The 11,149-nt window shown below is 39.9% G+C and overlaps 1 pseudogene across 1 annotated transcript; it reads right to left on the reverse strand.

The window, feature by feature from the left end:
• Nucleotides 1–2,158: 2,158 nt before the first annotated feature.
• Nucleotides 2,159–4,423, reverse strand: LOC307176012 (heat shock cognate 71 kDa protein-like; annotated as a pseudogene). The gene has a single exon. The product of its transcript is annotated as a heat shock cognate 71 kDa protein-like (transcript).
• Between the last annotated feature and the right edge of the window lie 6,726 nt (nt 4,424–11,149).

An 11,149-nucleotide genomic window follows, 5' to 3' on the forward strand; every position in this document is an offset into this window, starting at 1 on the left:
CGCCCACGCCCCATCTCCGCCAGTGAAGGGACTTTCTAGTGTGTGGAGACATTTCCTCCTTCACAGCTCCCTCCCAGAGGTGCAGGTCCCATCCCTATTCTTTTGTCTCTCTTTTTTCTTTTCCCTACCCATGTATGTGGGGAGCTTCTTGCCTTTTGGGAAGTCTGAGGTCTTCTGCCAGCGTTCAGTAGGTGTTCTGTAGGAGTTGTTCCACATGTAGATGTATTTCTGATATATTTTTTGCCGGAAGGTGATCTCCACGTCTTACTCTTCCGCCATCTTGAAGGTCTCCAACCGATACTGTTGATTTTTTTTAATAAAACTATTTCTACCGAGTCTGTTTCCCATTTTTAATTTTTGAGTTTTTCATGTGTAACAAATTTTACCGCATACGGTTAGTTTTATTTTTTGTTGATTATATTTTCCAATAACATTTGATAAGAATTAGTTAAAGGATTGCTAGTTGTTAAGTTTTTATTGGCACAACGGCCAAAAGCACAATCTTAGGAACTGGATGCAGGGCAAATTCTAAAGTGGGGTCAATGTCTTGCCCTTGTCTCACCCTGCCTCTTACCAGCCTGCCATGCTGTCCAAGCCCATTAAGCCTTTGCTTGCAATGAGACCTGTAAGGAAGACCCCTTATTAGCTCTTTGACACAGGTGCCTATTTCACCAATAGGGTGGGGTGGTGGGGAGCTGAGAAGGGAAGGTCTAAGAGACAAATGACTGCCTCATTATGACAAAATTCCAGAACAAAGCAAAAAATTGCATCCTCCTTTGACGATAAATTTTGGTGCAAAATTATTGTTCCCACATTCTAAAGTTGCTAATCTGCATCTCTTTAATTAATCCAAAACTTTATGAGAACTTAACAGGCTAAGAAAGACTGTTCTAAGCTCTTTAAGGAAAAGTCTAAAGTTTGCAGAATTGGAGTAAAGTGAAGGACTGGACCTAGAGGTTATCATATTGAGTGAAGTAAGTCAGACAGAGAAAGACAAATATATGATATCACATATGTGGTGTATAAAAAAATGATACAGATGAACTTATTTACAAAACAGAAATAGACTCACCAACAGAGAAAACAAACTTATGGTTACCAAAGGGGATAGTGGGGTGGGGTGGTGGGGTGATAAACTAGGAGTTTAGGATTAACATATACACACTACTGTATATAAAATAGGTAAACAACAAGAACCTGCTGTATAGCACAGGGAACTATTTTCAACATCTTGTAATAACCTGTAATGGAAAGAATCTGAAAAAGAATATATATATGTATATATGTATGTATATACATGCATAACTGAACAGTCTTTGCTGTATACCTGAAACTAATGCAGCATTATAAATTAACTATACTTTGATCTTAAAGAAAGGTAAAAAAAAAAAAAGACTGACATAAGTGCAGAACACAGAGACTGTGAATTGTATGGAAAGAACAGGAACATATGGCCAGAAGACCTGGCTTCCAGTCCCAGTGTGTCTTCTTTCTATCTTGGGGGATCTAGGGCCATTTACTTGGCCTCCTGGAGTCTCAGTTTCTTCATCTACAAAATCTTGAACATCTCATGGGGTGGTTGTGAAGTATACAAAAGCTTACTGAGTGGTGGTCATGAGCTTGGGTAATGAATCCCTTTTCTTTTCACAAGAAAGCTTCCTGTCCTGTCCTGTCCTCTTCTCTCCCCTTCCATCCCATCCCTCTTCCTCCTCCTACTTTCCTCCTCCTTCACCTGGCCATACTTAATAGTCTTGGAGAAGGGGCTGGCCACACCAGAAAGATCAACTCATGGTTTAGGGTGGGGACTTTGGGTGATATGGTATCAGTGGACCTAGAGATTGACTTTATCCATGTGGGCAATCAATCAATCAATCAATCAATCAACTATGCTTATATAATGAAGCCTCAATACAGTTCTGGACACAGAGGTTCAGCTGAGCTTCCAGGGGTGGCAACACTCAGTGAGTATTGTCACACAGCAATACTGGGACCTCCTGAGGACAATGGAAATGTCACAATTGGGACTCTCCTAGACTCTGCCATATGCAGCTCTTCTTTTGGCTGATTTTAATGTATTCTTTCCCTGTAGTAAATGCAACTGTGGATATAATAGCTTTCATTGAGCTTGTGAGTCTTTTTTTTTATGGTGCCCATTTTAAATACAGTTTTATTTAAGACATTGCATTTTCCATTTACAATACAGTGCTTGTAAAGTGCAATGTTATTTCCTTTCCCTGTGCACACATTCCATGTTCAAGTATCAAGAATGTCCAGTTTACTACAGCAGCTCAACTTTAAAACTGCCATGGAATTTGCTACAAATTTGGGTCCTTTAATGTTGTGTGGAACAATGCTAACCCTATGCTAGGCTGGCTTAATCAACCTCTTCAATGGTGGGCCCAGAGGAGGCACCACCAGACGGTGGAGCTCCACCACCAGGGAAGCCCCCGGGCATTCCTCCTGGCATTCCTCCTGGCATGCCTCCTGCGCTCTGGTACAGCTTGGTAATGATGGGGTTGCAGACTTTTTCCAGCTCCTTCTGCTGATGTTCAAATTCTTCCTTCTCTGCAGTCTGGTTCTTATCAAGTCAGTTGATTATTTCATTACACTTATCAAGAATCTTCTGTTTGTCCTCATCATTAATCTTGTCTTGAAGTTTCTCATCCACAACAGTAGCTTTCATGCTGAAAGCATAGGATTCTAGAGAATTCTTCGAAGACACCTTATCCCACTGCTTCTCATCTTCAGCTTTATACTTCTCTGCTTCCTGAACCATACGTTCAATGTCTTCTTTGCTCAAACGGCCCTTGTCATTAGTGATGGCAATCCTATTCTCTTTTCCTGTGTTCTCATCCACAGCAGAGACATTGAGGATGACATTGGCATCAATATCAAAAGTGACTTCAATCTGAGGAACACCACGGGCGGCAGGCGGTAAGCCTGTGAGTTCAAACTCGCCAAGCAGGTTGTTGTCTTTTGTCATGGCATGCTCACCTTCATAAACCTGAATGAGTACACCAGGCTGGTTGTCCGAGTAGGTTGTGAAGGTCTGCGTCTGCTTGGTGGGAATGGTGGTGTTGCGTTTGATGAGGACAGTCATGACTCCACCAGCAGTTTCAGTTCCAAGGGAAAGAGGAGTGACATCCAACAGCAGCAAATCTTGAACATTTTCAGATTTGTCTCCAGATAGAATGGCTGCCTGGAGAGCTGCACCATAAGCAACAGCCTCATCAGGGTTGATGCTCTTATTCAGTTCTTTCCCATTGAAGAAATCCTGTAGAAGTTTCTGAATCTTGGGGATGCGGGTTGAACCACCCACCAGGACAATATCATGGATCTGAGACTTGTCTAGCCTGGCATCCCGAAGGGCTTTCTCCACAGGGTCCAGTATCATGGAACAGGTCAGCATTCAGTTCTTCAAATCAGGCACAGGTAATTAAGATGTAGAAGTCGATTCCTTCAAAGAGGGAATCAATCTCAATACTGGCCTGGGTGTTGGAAGAGAGAGTGTGCTTAGCACGCTTACAAGCAGTACGAAGGCGACGGACAGCCCTCTTGTTCTCACTGATGTCCTTCTCGTGCTTGCGCTTGAATTCTGCAATAAGATGGTTGACCATCCAGTTGTCAAAGTCTTTTCCACATAAGTGGGTATCTCCAGCTGTAGATTTGACCTCAGAGATTCCATTCTCAATAGTGAGGATTGACACATCAAAAGTGCCACCACCTAAATCAAAGATCAGCACATTTCTTTCTGCTCCAACATTTTTGTCTAAGCCATAGGCAATAGCAGCAGCAGTCGGTTCGTTGATTCTAAGTACATTGAGCCCAGCAATAGTTCCAGCATCTTTGGTAGCCTGATGCTGAGAATCATTAAAGTAAGTGGGTACTGTGACAACAGCATTGGTAACAGTCTTCCCAAGGTAGGCTTCTGCTATTTCCTTCATCTTTGTCAAAACCATGGATGACACCTCCTCTGGATAAAAACCTTTTGTCTCTCCCTTGTATTCTTCTTGAACCTTAGGCCTGCCTGCATCATTCACCACCATGAAGGGCCAATGCTTCATATCAGACTGGACAACAGCATCATCAAATCTTCATCCAATGAGGGGTTTGGCATCAAACACCGTGTTGGTGGGATTCATTGCAACTTGATTGTTTGCAACATCACCGATCAATCGTTCGGTATCAGTAAAGGCGACATAGCTAGGTGTAGTTCGGTTCCCCTGATCATTGGCAATTATTTCCACCTTTCCATGCTGGAAGACACCCACACAAGAATAGGTGGTGCCAAGATCAATGCCAGCTGCAAGTCCCTTAGACATGGTTGCTGGAGCACAGGCCCGGGTCCACTGGAGGAGAAAACAGCAACCTATAGAGCTGCCGTTGCGTTCAGCAAGCTGTGAGTCTTTCTAGTGAATTATGGAATCTGAGGATGGTTTTAGGAAACCCTCAAACTTAGTTGTTTTCAGAAATGAGGATGATCTTCTCTCTAACTTTGTAGTTGGACCTTAACTCTTTGCCTTTGGAGTCAAAAGCCTTATTTAGCATTGGCAGTTGGGAGGAGTGTGCTCTTACCTTACAGTTTAGCTATCTCCAGGTACCATCCCCACTATTTATTACTTCTTCCTCAAAATTCTGAAAAAAACCTTGTATCATCTTTGTCATCTTTCGTGATTTGGGGAATGGAAGAAAGAAAAGAAATATTTGTCAGGTACTTATTTGTTTTGAGCTGTGGGTGAAATGCCATTGAAATTGTGCAGTTTAACTTCCTTCAGGGAGATGTAAAGAAAAGTTTGCCCTTGTTACTTGTATGGTTAATTCGCTCCACAAATGCTTGTGTCCAGGCATTGTTCTAAATGCTTTATGTGTATTAACTCATTTGATATAATGACCGTTGAGTCATTATATGACTCAAAAGACTTTATTATTATTATTTCCATCATCACACAAGTGAGCAAACTGGGGCCACGGCAATGAAATAACCTGCATAAGCTCCCACAGCCAACAAATGATTGAGCCAGGCAGAAACTTAGGCTCCAGAACTGTAGCCCCTTTGTTATTGAGGCTGTGGATTAAAAATCTTGAGTCTTAGATTAAAAGACGCCAAGTCTAGTGGGGAAGACAGACTCATAAGCAAACAATAATATTATCATACAAGTTCTACAATAGAGTGCAGAAGTGGGAGGAACAAATCTGAGTTGCTTCAACTGGAAAATTGAGATAGATTTTACTTAGCCCTCTTCCTTGTGCTTCAGAACCAGTCCACCTCCACATCTGTCAATTCTACCCTCTACCTCACCCCAAATTATCTGGAAGCAATTCTTTGTTGCGAATATCTTTTCCCAGACTGTAATTTGTCCTTTAACTTTGTCTGCGATGTCTTTTGTTAGACAGAAGTCTGAAAATTTAATTTAAAATATTTTTATATCACCCTACTGCAAGTAATAAAGACATTATATTTTCTTCCAAAAATAAAAAAAAAAATTGCTCTTCACATTTAGGTGTTAGGTACACCATTGGTTAGATCTTGAATTTACTTTTGTGCACTGCATGTGCTAAGAATACCGTTTTATATTTTTTCCCCTTATAACATTGGCTCAGCTCCAATGATCTGCAATCCATGTATTATTTATGGTCTATTTCTGGGTTTTCTATTCTGGTCCTTTGGTGTGTCCATTTTCACAGTAAAAAACACACTTAATTCACAAACATAATTTTACAACAACAAATTTAACACAAAATTAATAAATAAATGTAATTTTATAATAATATAGATATAATAAAAATATCATAATTATAACTTTATGTTAAAGCTTTATATTAGATAGAACAAATGTTCCTATCTTGCTCTTAAAAATTATCTTGGTTATTCTGGTCCTTTTCCTTGAGAGAGGACAGCTTAAGAAATGTATCCACATATCAGAGACTCACACACATCCACACATACACAAATATGTTGAATTTTGATCGATGTTCCATTGATTTTATAGATTAACTATTTGGGAGATTTATAATTTTACAATATTGGATCTTCCTGTCTTTGAACATGGTATTCCACTTATTTCAGGCTTCCTTAATGTTTTCCAATAGTTTTCTAATTTTCTCCATATAGTTTGTGTACACCATTTTTTCGACTTTTTTTTTCTGTAGGTAGCTTATTGTTATCTTAAAGTTACCTCTGTACACCATATGTTTTTTGACTAATGTTTACTAGCAGTTAGATATTGGTATAAAGAAATGCAATTGATTTTTATATGTCATTCTATATCTAGCTCCCTTACTCAGCTCTCTTATTAAATCTGATAACTTGCTTATCAATTGCTTTGAGTTTTAAATATAAATATGTTTTCTGTGAATTATGGTTATCTTATTTTTATTTTTCTAATCCCTATGCTTCTTATTTCTTTTTAGTTTCTTATTGCTTTGGTTAAGACCTCCAGTGCAAAATCAAAGAGAAGCAGAGGTAAAGGGTGCCATGATTTCCTCCTGCTGGTGTTACACCTTGTACAATCCCCTCTCCTTGAGTGTAGGTGGGACCTGGCACTTGCTTCTAGACAATAGAATCTGCCACTCCCATGATTAAGTAAAATTAAAAAAGTAAAAAGTTAACTAAATTAACTTAGTTAATAGTTATTTTAGTTAATTGATACAGTAGTTAATTTTAGTCAATTAAAAAGTTCTTGTGGAGAATTTAAAATTAAAAAATTCTCCTTGTGAGTTTGAAGACATAAGCTGCCATGTTGTTGTGAGATGGTCACATAGGAAGGAATTGCAGGTGGCCTATAGGCATGTACCTAGCCAGTAAGAAAATGGAACCTCAGTCACACAACTGTAAAAATATGTAATCTCACTTCGTTGTGGTGTGTAATTCTTTTTATTTATTATTGGATTCGATTTGTTAATATTTCATTGAAAATTTTTGCATCATATTTATGAGGGCTGTAGTTTTCCTTCCTTGTAATGTCTTTGTCTGGTTTTGGTATTAGGGTAATACCTGCTTCATAGAATGAGTTAGGAAGTATTCCTTCTGCTTCTATTCTCTGAAAGAGATTTAGTATAATTTCCTCCATAAATGTTTGTCAGAATTCACTAGGAGACACATCTGGGCATGGTACTTTCAGTTTGGGAAGGTTATTAATTATTGGTTCAATTTTTTTAATCGATATAGGCCTGTTCAGTCTGTTTTCCCTTGTGTGAGTTTTAGATTGTGTCTTTTAAGGAATTGGTCCACTTCATCTAGGTTATCTAATTTCTGGAGATAGAGTAGTTAATAGTATTTCCTTATTATTATTTAATTTCCGTGGGATCTATAGTGATGTCTCCTCTTACATCTCTGTTATTAGTAATTTGTGTCTTCTCTCTTTTTCCTTCCTTAGTCTGGCTAGAGGCTTATCAAAGAACTATTGATCTTTTCAAAGAACATTTTTTGTTTTCATTTATTGTGTCTCTACTTTTAATAATTATTAAGTAGTAGTTTCTTTCATTCTTTCTAAATCAGTCTTGAGTTTCTTTTAAAAGCCCAAACTTAGTGTGAATTTAGCACTTGTGTTTTTGTTGTCAAACATATGCAGAAGCCTGCCTGCAATTTATACTCATATAGTTCTCATGTGCACAAATGATTCAGTGGTCACATTATGTATTTAAATACTCACCTCCTAATCCCTAAGGCACTGACTTCACTTAAAGTTGCTATAATATCTAATTAATCTTTGTAATATCCTTCATTTTGAGCTCAAATAATTTTTTTTTTCTGGCTAAGAACCAGTTTAAGAGATGTGACCAAAATGTACCTTGTCATAAGCAGGGGTGTCTAAAATACATGTCATATTTTCAATAATGGACTTAGCTCACAAAATGATCATCTCTGCCACATCACTTTTTAAGACTCGAGAGAAAATAATAGGAGTATGCTGTCTGCTGTCCAGCACCTGATTATTGAACAAATAATGTTCCAAGTATGTCATTTATCACAGAAGTAATTTTTTAAAAACCTTTATATGCTACTGAGTTCCCTGAAATCTACTATATAATTGAATATCTTAATTTTTCCTCCCAGAAAGAGCCCTTAGAGATTATTTAATTCAATCCCCTCCTTTTATGTTTAAGGAAACAGTGTCAGAGGAATAAATGATGTGCTCCAGACCATAGAGCTGAAGCCTGATTAGGTTTCCCTCGCCCTAAGCTCTGCTCATTAAGGAGCCCTGAATAAGTCTTAACTGTGACTAACCTGTCCCCATGCATGTTGCTTTACCTGAAGGAAGTGTGAGGTTTCCAGGGTTAGCTGCTGGTATGCATGCTTGTAATCAGTGCATAGGAGTAGCTGCTGCCATAGAGCATGTGCCACATACAGCCTGTCCTTCTTCATAAGAAAAGTTCTTGGAACTGAATTCCTATGTTCCAACTTGATTCTCAAATACTTGCAATTTTGCAGTACTGGTTGATAGGACCATGAACTTTGTTCCTAGAAGATTCGAGCTCTTCAAAAGGAATTTCAACCAGGCCAACGTGTTCATCATATTGTCTGGTGTTTTTAATAATGGGTGATAAAGACCTTTTCTAAGTGAAATCTCAGCTTGACCTGAGATTTTGGTATTGTCTGGTTTGTCTGGTTTTGGTATTAGGGTAATACCTGCTTCATAGAACCAGACAAAACCTGTCTCAATGCCCTGTCTCATTGTCATTTGAGACAATGCCCTGTCTCAAATGCCCTGTGGGCACATGTACCACATCTGCAATTTTGCTGGATCCTATAGAGAGTCTAAAACCGATACAGCCCTGTTCATCTTCTCTTTCATTTAACAACCAGAACTGAAGAGTCTGGCAAAAGAAGAACTCCTTTAAGATTTTCCCTTGCCAGTCATCTGTGTCCTCTTGTTCTGGGTCTTGTACGTAGGAACTTTTTGGACAAAGAACCACAGACCAACAAATTTCAGAAGGCATTTTCCTGATATGATTCCTGGGCATGCTCTGATAACTTACCCCAAACACTTATTGGGCAATGGGGCTCAGCTCCTGAGTTCTAGTCCTGTAATTGACAAAGCCAAACTTCTGTTGTGTCCCACATGTTGCTGTGGCTGTCCTTTTTTTTTTTTTTTTTTTTTTTTTTTTTGTGTGGTACGCGGGCCTCTCTCTGTTGGCCTCTCACGTTGAGGAGCACAGGCTCTGGACGCGCAGGCTCAGCGGCCATGGCTCACGGGCCCAGCCGCTCCGCGGCATGCAGGATCTTCCCAGACCGGGGCATGAACCCGTGTCCCCTGCATCGTCATGCGGACTCTCAACCACTGCGCCAGCAGGGAAGCCCTGTGGCTGTCCATTTTTATAGAATAACTGCTCCTCAATGCCTAATTTCATGGTTTCCTCTGCTGTAAATAACCACAGAGGAGAAGAATCTAAAGCAAATACAGTAAGGCTGCTTGTTTTGACCAAATTGACAATTAATTAATTCCACCTGCTAGAAGTTGCAGTCAACATCTGCAGCAAGAGCAGCATCTTCTGGATGAACAGAAGAAATGAAAAAAGTGGGGAATGGGTCTGAGATCTTGGTGCATAGGCTTCATGGCTGTGTATCCAGGGACTGATATTTATTTCCAGGTGTATGTAAGAAACTCTCAGACAATAAGAGCTAAACAGCACTCGTGTATGGGAGAGTAGGAGGAAAGCTTTAATTACATCTATCTTCAAATGCAAGATGGAGATGGAAATCTCAGCACCTGGTATATTTCAGAAAGCGTGGGACGAATGGCCACCTCCATTGTGTTCATGTGTATGCCTTTCAAGAGAACCACATTTCCAGCAGGAGTTCCTGTGAACATGAAAGAATCCACAGGAGAGGATTCCTTTCCCGTAGCATGTGTGCATGTGAGTGACATGAACTTGAATTGAGAATGGAGGCTGAAAAGGCAAGACAACAAGATCGAAGAGGAGCTATGCCAAAGCTGGATATGGCTGACTGTTTATGACAGTGAGATCACCACTCCCCCTCCACACTGCCTTCATTAGCCTCTAATAATTGTAGATGCATCTCCTGGGAGAAATTTCTCTTTTTTATTTATAATTCCAGTTGATTGAGAGACTGAACACATACACACATGCACACACACAGCATCTCCTCTCATTACAGAGAAGCTCATTCTCATAGCCTCCACCTTTGGGGCAGGGACGGTGATGCCTCAGCTTCCTGGTGAACCTTACTCATGCTGTGTGGTGGCCTTGTGCTCTGTCCCTGTGGAGCAACTGCTGCGTAGCAGTGCATAATTCTTGGGGCCGTGACTTGTTTTTCTTTCATTTATTTTACTTCCTATATTCTTCCTTAAATGAAGAAAAAAATCTTGGCATATGGCCTATCTTAAAAAAAAGCTGTTCTGGTTTCCATTTCTAAGAGAATTTTGGCAGTAAAAGTCACAGTGCTGGATATTTTACTGCATGTATCAATCAAACACTGTGCATATGGAAACAGTCCTATCTAGATAAACCCTCAGAGCAATCACTGTTCACAAGAAGCCATTTTGGAAAAAGGATTTTCTAACCCCAAGTGTAGCAAAAAATAAACCTATAAGGAATGGGAAAGAGGAATGTTTCAATGACTGAGAGGAATGATACACTTTTCTAGTTCATAAAAATAAAGACGGTCACTCGGTGGCAGTCAGGTTTGATAAATCTTATTTTTAAAATCAGGAATCCACTGTTTGCAAATCCAGACACCAAATTCAAACCATTTTAATTTAAAAAAAGGGGATTTATTTTAAACATTCTTGGTTCTCTCAGGGAATTTAAGGAAGAATTGAAGACTCCAGCTATAGAAATGGCCGGGATGCAGATGGGACCCCTTTACAACTGGAACAACCCCTCATGCTACTGCTTGGCTTTCTCCATGGGGCAAAAACAGTGGCATGAGTTTCCCTCTTCACCAATGAGAAGAGACTGATCTAACTCCTTCTGTCCCAAGTCCAAATGTGCAGTGTGGGACTTGCTGGCACAGCTTGATACGGGTGCTCACCTCAGAACAACCTGCTGTAGCAGGAGAGATGGGACACTAGATGGGCCTCACTGGGATCTGGTGCCCACCTCTGGGTCAGTTGACTCGGTGCAAGGTGGGGGTCATACTGCACTTAGATGGAAGTTCCCTTGATAGCCCTGTGGATCCAGGAAA

The sequence above is a fragment of the Stenella coeruleoalba genome (assembly GCF_951394435.1).
Source record: "Stenella coeruleoalba genome assembly, chromosome: 17".
Lineage (NCBI taxonomy): Eukaryota > Metazoa > Chordata > Mammalia > Artiodactyla > Delphinidae > Stenella > Stenella coeruleoalba.